Consider the following 9718-nt stretch of genomic DNA (forward strand, 5'->3'; position numbering starts at 1 on the left):
GGAGCGGAGGTCGCGGTCGTCGCTCCGGGCAAGGTCTATATGACCTGGGGCTGGGGTGAGATCGCATGGGTCTGCCGCATGAAGGGTGCCCTCGTAATTCATCTTGAATACAACGGCGCCTCCCTGATGTTCTTCAAGGTCTTCGATGCTGAAGGACGCCGGTTGGAGTGCTTCTCCAAGGAAAGCGGCAGGGGCATCGGACTGGCGAGGACCTGGCCTGCCCATCGGCCCTCCAGCAACTCTTCAGGTGGAAGCGGAGGAGCTGGGGAATCCAGCGGCTCCCCCGAGCTTCTCGTGACTCCGGAGACGAGCGACGACAGCTACGAGCCTCCGAGCTCGCACCATGCTCGGAGTAGGTCAACTGCATCAGGCCGCCGACACCACTGATCTGGGTGGGGTTGGCGCCGGCACCGGGCAGTCCACTGTTGATGATGGCGTCGCTTGCGGAGCCACGGGCAATTAACATTCCTTAGGATTAGCACCTCTTGTTCCCTGCGAGGAATCGAAGCAACACCCCGCAGGGGTATGTAAGGTGCCTGCCATGTCTTTTGCGAACATTATATCCCTAATATGAATCGATGCGAGATGCTTGTCCTGTCCCGGCTCGGCTCCCCCTTTCTATCCTCGCGATGACTTAGCGCTCTACGCTGACAGGTCCCAGTCCCCAGGTAGGCTTCAGCCGTCGCTGGTATGCCAGGTCGTGATGCCGTGGTCAAGGCCAGGAGGTGAGCGGCCCGAGGTCCGGTAAGAGCCCCCGAGTCGTGATGCTCGGGAGGTCCCCTTTAGCGCTCGAGCAGCCCTCGCTGGGCGAGAAAGGAAGGCAACGTCGCCATGATGGAGCTGCACTAGGCGAGGGTTTGGTGCTGCGTTGGTCCAACTCCTGTAAGGGCGTGACTTATCTTTTGAGTTTGGGGTAGTCCTTCGATGGGGCGCCCGGCCCGAGCGGCAGTAGCTGAGGTGCTGCTGGGTTAGGTCCTCGCGAGCTTCTTTCCACTTCCCCACATTTTCCTTAATGCTCTACGTCCTCAGGTCCCAGCCCTCGAGAGAGCTCAGCCGCCACTAGTATGACAGGTCGCGATGCCGTGGGTCAAGGCCAGGGGGTGAGGGCTGGAGAGCCAGTAGGAGCACATGAGTCGCGATGCTCAGGCGCCCCCTTTTAATGTGAAAGTGGTCCGTGCCAGAGAGAGGGAGAGATAGCCCGCGACGTCCCCAATGTTGCTCCTGGAACGGGTCCTGCATACCAATCACAAGGAGAGACAAGACCTGTCACTACGGTTGCCAGCCAACCATTGGTCACTCCGAGGGAGTGATTGGGGCACTGAGGGCCTGGTGAGGTGGCGCCTTGCGGGGCTGCCACGGCCAAAGCTCGACCACTTAGATTTATCGGCGTGGCAGGGGCGGACCCGTACGCAGACGTCGTGCCAGAGCGAGCGGCTCCATGGGTAGGTGTCAATCAAGTAGGCGATTAGGTCAGGTATGTTAAGTATGAAGGAGCAGATTCATTTCAAGTAGATGCGGGAAAAGCAAACGCCGGGGCCAGGCCCGAGCAGTTTGGGGATGATGCAGCCTGAGGGGTGGCCCCAACAAGGTAAGTAAAGTGCGTAAGTAAAACGGATACGTGCCGCAGGGACGGACCCACGCGGCCTGGGAACGACGCGGCCCTGTGGGCTCTCCCAGCTAAAAATGCAACTTGAAAGATGTCATCTGATGCCGTTGAAGTTGAAGCGATGCCGCAGAAGTGGGCGACGCGTGGTGAAGATGTTGACCCGCACGAGCCCCCAGGCCCAGGAGCCTCGGGAGGCTCCGGGGGCACGGGTAGGTCTTCGAGGGCGATCTCCACCTCCGCCAGGACCGCACAATGCCTGACCTCCTGAGCCTCCAGAATGCTCCTCAGCAGGCGCTGATGAGCGGCGACCGCATTCTGCAGGCCGAAAGGCATGCGAACGTAGCTGTGAGGTGGACCCTCGCAACGCCCCACACGCGAAGGCCAGAGGCGCTCCTGAGACGCGGCTCGGTTGAGCCCTGGCACGTCGATGCAGACGCGCAGCCCACCATCCTCGCCTGGATGTGAGGCCACGGCGGGCAAGCGGCGGCTGCCGCGCATGACTCTCAACTCCTGTAGCTCCTGGGTGTTTCCTGCAATGAACTCCTGAGGGTTTGGTCTTCCTTGCCTCGTACCTTCCAAAGGGAAACGTGCCTGGAAGCACCCCTCCAAGTGGTGCCCGAGCGCCTCCCTCGTGACCTTGGCAAAGTCGATCGCTCTCCAAGAAAGAGCCCCCGAGCCCTACCTGAGGAGGGCGCCGGGCGCGCTTTCCTATGCAACAGAGGGTGGCGCTCCCTGAACGGACGCGAATCCTGACGCAACGCCTCCGGAGGCGCCTGCCTCCTTATGGCTTGGGCCAGGCGAAGCCTTCTTCTTCTTAAGGGTCACCTCGGGAAGTCTTCCGCTCCTGTGATCTGATTCTTCGATTGATGCGGCTTGGAACGCACGCTCAAGTGAACACACCGCGTCCCTTTCCTCACAGGGACGGTGATGACTCCTCCGCTTCCTAGCATCTTGAGGATATTGTAGCCATGGTGAGTCACTGCCATGAACTTGGCTAGGGCTGGGTACCCGAGGATGGCGTTGTATGGCAGGCGAATGTGGGCGACGTCGAAGTCAATGACCTCGGTGCAGTAGTTGTTGCGCTTCCCGAAGGTGACTGGCAGGCGAACTTGCCCTATCGGAACGGTGGAACCATTAGTGACTCCTGAGAAAGGCCTGGTCGGCTGGAGCTGATCATACGACACTTGGAGATTGTCGAACGTCTTGACGGACAGGACGTTGAGTCCTACCCCGCCATTCACAAGGGTCCTGGTGACCTGCACATTGCTAATGACTGGGGAGCAAAGCATTGGGAGAACTCCGGCCGTTGCTGCGCACTTGAGATGATCCGCTGAGCTGAACGTGATGGCGCATGCAGACCACCTGAGAGGGCGCGTGGCCTCAAGCTTGGAGAGGACTGCATTCACCTCGCGAGCAAACTCCTTGAAGATGCGCTGTGATGCTGGGGCCTGGGCGCCACCCAAGATGCAAGCGATTGCGTGCGGCTCCTGGAAGCCCCCAGCCCCCTCGTCTTGATGTTGGTCTTTGTTCCTTCTTGGTGGTGGCGGTAGAGGAGGGAGGCCTACGTTGCCGTGCGGGCGATCTTGACGAGGCTGATCCCTCCAGCCTCCCTCGCGAGGCTGGTCCTGCCAGCGATCCTCGCGAGGTCGGTCACGCTACCCTTGGCGAGGGCCACGGTCTTCCCATCGTCCTCCACCTCTTCCTCCTCCTCGGCCATAGCCCCTGTCGTTGCACTCGGGGCATCGGCCGATACACCCATCTCGCACGGCCCTGAGCTCTTGGCATTCGTTGGTGTTGTGGGTGTGGAGGTAGTGGTACACGTAGTATCGTCTGCCCTTGGATGACACAGGCTGATCCTTGCCTCGCTTGGTGTCTGGCTCCGCTGCGAGCACGACAGCTCCCTTACACTTCACATCCTTGGCCTTGGGCTTTTTCTCTTCTGGGTCGGCAGCCGGGAGCTCGAGTAGGGAGAGGCGTCCTTCCTCAGCCCTGGCGCACTTGGTCGCCATGTTGAATAGCTCCAGGGATGTGCACAGGTCTTCATGGATTGCCAGCTCCTCCTTCATCTTGATGTCGCACACGCCATCGGAGAAAGCTGAGATAATGGCTTCCTCAGTCACCTTGGGGATCCTGAGGGGAGCGTTGTTGAAGCGCTGGATGTATTTCTGCAGGGTTTCCCCTGGCTGTTGTTTGATGCGGCGCAGGTCGCTTATGGCCGGGGGCCGGTCGCGAGTGCCCTGGAAGTTGGCGATGAAGCAAGTGCGCATCTCGTCCCAGGAGGAGATCATGCTGGGAGCTAGGTTCAGGAGCCAGGTGCGGGCGCCGTCCTTGAGCGCCATGGGAAACCAGTTTGCCATGACCTTTTCGTCTCTGTTGGCGGCTTCGATGCCCAGCTCGTAGAGCTGTAGGAATTCCGCGGAGTCCGCCATGCCATCAGAGCGAGGGGGCAGATCAGGCTTGAACTTGCCTAGCCATGTGACGCCGCGTAGCTCGGGGGTGAAGGCGCGGCAGCCTGCTGTGGCCACTGGCGCCCTTTGCTGGTGCTGGGCCTGCTCCTGGTGATTACCACGCGCCGCCGCTTGGAGCAGCGCGGGGTCTCGGCGTGGAGGCGCAGGGACGCGATCTTGGTGCACCGGTGCTGGGAGCACGCGAGCACCTTCTTGGGGACGAGGGATCTCTTGGCAGCTCCCTTCTTGCCGCGCAGGCACTAGACGTGGAGAGTCTCGCCCTGGGGCTGCGCGCCTTGGAGCTAGGGCGCCTTCTTGGGGAGGAGGTGGCGGAGGCGCCTCCTGATCCTCGCCCCCTGCGCGGAATGGAGGGTGAGGCAGCAAGAGGGACAGCAAAGGAGAGCCCCCTGCAGCGCTGACAAGCTCGGTGATGCGGGCGAGCCAGTCCTCGTAGAGGTCGTCGACGGGGCGATAGTGCAGGAGCTCTCTTGCCAGGAGCAACGCGGCGTGCGCGTTCGTGGGGGCGCGACGGGCGTGGGATGACGAACCCGCTGGAGTCAGTGACGGGGTTGCGGTACGGCCCTCCCGCCACACCGAAGGATGCTGGGACGAGGCCTGCTGCTCGTTCCCCGCTGGGCCGGTGGCGGCGTTGGCGGAAGGCGACGGGGAACGACGAGGGCATCCGCCGAAGGGCGCTGTCTGGGCGACGCGGGTGGCGAGAGCAGCCCGGCGCTCGGCGCGAGCCCGACGAGCGTCAGCCATGGACACGATGGAAGATCACATGCGAACAGCGGAAGAAAGATTCCAGCACACCCCTACCTGGCACACCAAATGTCAGATTTCGGGTTCCGGCAGACCCTTAAGGTTCGAACTCTGGGGTGCGCACAGAGATCTTTCCCCTACCGACTCGCGCTACTATGGCTCGCAAGAAATCTAGGCTAGAAAGAAGAACACACAAGGGACACGAGGTTTATACTGGTTCGGGCCACCGATGTGGTGTAATACCCTACTCTAGTGTGTGGTGTAGTGGATTGTGTCAGGGGCTGATGATGAACAATACAGGGGAAGAACGGCCTCGCGAGAGGTGTTCTTGAGCTGGTGCAGTGTGTTCTACTTGGTCCGGACCTTTCTCTCTTTCTTTATCTCTGGGCCTCTCTCTTCTTCTTTCTCCTCTCCCCCCCCTTCTTTTTGGGGTCTAGTCCTATTTATAGAGGCGCTGGTCCTCTTCCCAAAAAATGAGCGGGAAGGGCGCCAACAATTGGCCATTTTGAAGGCAAACATCTAGTACAAGTTATCCTGACCAAAGTTGGTCTTCGGCTGCCAAAAGCACTGGTGATGACGCCGTCTTGGGCTCCACGGTGACCTACGTCCTACTGCTCTGCTGGTCTTGGTATCGTTGCACCGGAATGGTAACCTTTGCCCGGTGCCTTGGCATGTGCTTGCTCCCTTTGCACCGAAGGGGAAACAAGGACACTGCGCAGGCTGGCGCCCGCCTAATCTCGATCGTCATGGCTTGCATCACGGGCTCCTCGCGAGGCACCCCTGCCTTGATCTCTCCGCCTCCTCACGAGCCTGCCTGATGAGGCTGCTCCTGAGGAAGCCTCCTGTCGTCTGCCCCGCAAGGCTTGGCCCCTTGCGAGGGTCTTGAGATTGAGCTGATGAGGATGGGCCGCACTGGGCCCCCACTCGAGCCACGCCGCAGGCCGTAGGCAGGCAAGTCTGGGGACCCCCGTTCCCAGAACGCCGACAAATTTCTCTCGATGTTGATTCTTTGAAACTTAGATGTATTCCACCTAAGCATGATATCAATGAGTCTCTCAAAGCTATGAGAATTTCCATTGATGAGTGCAAAGAAAGAAATGCTAGGATGCGTGCTAAAAAGATTGCTTTGTGAAAGCGTGTTCTTCTAGTTTTGATGATAATAAGGATGAAGATCTAAAAGTGATTGATGTGTCTCCTATTAAATCCTTGTTTTGCAACATGAATCTTGATAATGATGGGACTAGAGATGAGTCAAGTTTAGTAAAAAGGCGTCCCAATGATTCGGAGTTTTTAGATCTTGGTGCTAAAATTGATAAAAGTGGGATTGGAGAGGTCAAAACTTTGCATAGCAATGAACCCACTATTTTGGATTTCAAGGAATTTAATTATGACAATTGTTCTTTAATAGATTGTATTTACTTGTTGCAATCCATGCTAAATTCTCCGCATGCTTATAATCAAAATAAAGCTCTTACCAAACATATCGTTGATGCTTTAATGCAATCTTATGAAGAAAAGCTTGAATTGGAAGTTTCTATCCCTAGAAAACTTTATGATGAGTGGGAACCTACTATTAAAATTAAAATTAAAGACCATGAATGCTATGCTTTATGAGATTTGGGTGCTAGTGTTTCCACGATTCCAAAAACTTTGTGTGATGTGTTAGGTTTCCATGAATTTGATGATTGTTCTTTCAATTTGCACCTCGCGGATTCCACTATTAAGAAACCTATGGGAAGAATTAATGATGTTCTTATTGTTGTAAATAGGAATTATGTGCCCGTAGATTTCATTGTTCTTGATATTGATTGCAATCCTACATGTCCCATTATTCTTGGTAGACCTTTTCTTAGAACGATTGGTGCAATTATTGATATGAAAGAAGGAAACATTAGATTCCAATTTCCGTTAAGGAAAGGCATGGAACACTTTCCTAGAAAGAAAATTAAATTACTGATAGAGGAAAAGGTGTCCTGATGTTTCGATGGGATGGTGGCTATCTTTTTCTATGGGAGTCGACCTTGACGATCCAACAACGAACGTGCGAGACGTCGTGCCTTAGCAATCACTAAACCAACTTCCGAGGGGTTATTGACCACGCCGGAGCACGAGCAACCTCACCACGAGGGTCTGCTTCCTGCGAGCAAACAAAGAACAAGCAAGAAACTGAGATTGCAATCTAGATATTGCAAATATAAGATGAAAGCTTTATTGATCAAGGTGGGGTTCTGTGACGTCTTGGTCTGGTCGTTGAACACAAACGAAGTACGCGGAGTTGCAGCTATGGCGAACTTTTGATCTAAACAAAACCCAAAGTCTAAACGACGCCCTAAGGGCTGTATATATGAAGGAAGAGGGGGGAATTTCGTGGCCCTTGGAGGAGGGGTCCGAAACCAACCCTAACTCTTGTTTCCCCACACATATGGACTCTAAAAACAACCTATACTTAAGTATTTCAAAAATACATGGGCCTGGCCCAATAATAAGGTGAAGTAGCACCTAGAATAGCCTCTGGACGAAATTTCTGAAGTGGCATCTTGTATATTTCGTCCAAGGCTTCATGCACTCCTTATGGTGGCTTCAAAGTCCTGAAATCATCACTTGTAACACCGTTCTTGATCCCCTTGCGCATGCCATCATCTCCATGCTTAAACTTGTTCCAAGGTTCATCTTTCTTGTCCAAGCTAGGCCCTTCATTTGTAAGCAAAACAAATGTATCCAATTTAGGCAGCATCATATTCTCATGAACATTAGAATCGTTACCAAGAAACGAAAGTACCTGATAATTCAATTGGCATGCGCGAGCTCTAGTAATTGGTCCAGTATGTATAGCAGCAGGGGTTGTGGGTGTAACAATGGTATTGATGTCCTCATCATCCTGCCTTTCTTGAAATGAAGTCGTCCTCAACAAAATCTCATCTTCCTCACCCAAATAAGGCTTCAAATATGTAATGTTAAAAGTGGGACTAACCCCAACATCTGCAGGCAGCTCAAGTTTATATGCATTATCATTTATTTTCTCTAACACCTTGAAAGGACCGTCAGCATGTGATTAGCTTTGATTTGCGCAAATTAGGAAATCTATCCTTACGCAAATGTAACCAAACAAGATCTCCAGGTGCAAACACAACATCTTTTCTACCCTTATCTCCAGCAAGTTTATATTTAGCATTCATACGCTCAATGTTTTCCTTAGTTAACTCATGCATTTTTAAAATCAATTCAGCACGTTCTTTAGCATCAAAATTAACCTTCTCCAAAGATGGAAGAGGCAACAAATCAATAGGTGCACGAGGTAGGAAACCATACACAATTTCAAAAGGGCACATCTATAGAATGCAATGAACGATTATAAGCAAATTCAATATGAGGCAAGCATTCTTCCCACATTTTCTTATTATTCTTCAACACAGCCCTAAGCATAGGGGACAATGTTCTATTGACTACTTCAGTTTGTCCATCAGTTTTGGGGGTGACAAGTAGTACTAAAAAGCAGTTTAGTCCCCAATTTAGCCCATAAACATCTCCAAAAGTGGCTAAGAAATTTAGTATCACGATCTGAAACAATAGTATTTGGCACACCATGCAAGCAAATAATTTCACGAAAGAACAAATCAGCAACATTACCAACATCATCGCTTTTATGACATGGTATAAAGTGTGCCATTTTCGAGAATCTATACACTACAACAAATATGCTATCCCTCCCCTTCTTTGTTTGAGGTAAACCTAAAACAAATTCCATAGATATATCCTCCCAAGGAACACTAGGTACGGGCAAATGCATATATAAACCATGAGGATTGAGTCGTGACTTAGCTTTTTGACATGTAGTGCAGCGAGCAACAAAATGCTCAACATCCTGTCTCATCTTTGGACCAAAGAAATGTGTAGAAGGTATATCCTCCATCTTCTTGACGCCAAAGTGTCCCATTAATCCTCCTCCATGCACCTCCTGCAATAACAAAAGATGAACGGAGCTAGCTGGAATGCATAGCTTGTTAGCACGAAACACAAATCCATTATTAAGAACGAACTTGTTCCAAGTTCTCCCTTCCTTACAATTCTGCAAGACATCTTTAAATTCAACATCATGCATATATTGATCTTTGATGGTCTCCAAACCAAATATTTTAAAGTCAAGTTGTGAAAGCATAGTATAACGACGAGACAAAGCATCATCTATAACATTTTCTTTACCCTTCTTGTGTTTAATGACATAAGGGAAAGTCTCAATGAATTCAACCCATTTAGCATGTCTACGGTTCAATTTTGCTTGACTTTTAATGTGTTTCAAAGATTCATGATCAGAATGTAGAACAAATTCCTTGGGCCATAAATAACGTTGCCATGTTTTAAGGTCCGAACAAGAGCATATAATTCTTTATCATAAGTAGAATAGTTAAGACTAGGCCCACTCAATTTTTCAGAAAAGTATGCAACAGGTTTGCCTTCTTGTAATAACATCCTAATCCAATTCCACTAGCATCACATTCAAGCTCAAAAGTCTTATTAAAATCAGGAAGTTGGAGTAAAGGAGCGTGTGTCAACTTATCTTTCAATACCGTGAATGCTTCTTCCTGTGCGGTACCCCAAACAAAAGGCACATCATTCTATGTAAGCTCGTTGAGAGGTGCAGCAATGGTGCTGAAATCTCTCAGAAAACGCCTATAGAAACCAGCGAGGCCAAGGAAACTCCTCACTTGTGTGACCGTTTTGGGCTGCGGCCAACTCTCAATAGCTTCAATCTTGGCTTTATCAACTTCAATTCCCCGTGGAGTAACAACATAGCCAAGAAAAGATACTCGGTCGGTGCAAAAGGTGCACTTTCCAAGGTTACCTAACAAACGTGCATCACGTAGAGGAATAAAAACATCACATAAATGTTCCAAATGTTCCTCCA

Source organism: Triticum aestivum, chromosome 1A (genome assembly GCF_018294505.1).
Source record: "Triticum aestivum cultivar Chinese Spring chromosome 1A, IWGSC CS RefSeq v2.1, whole genome shotgun sequence".
Taxonomy (NCBI): domain Eukaryota; kingdom Viridiplantae; phylum Streptophyta; class Magnoliopsida; order Poales; family Poaceae; genus Triticum; species Triticum aestivum.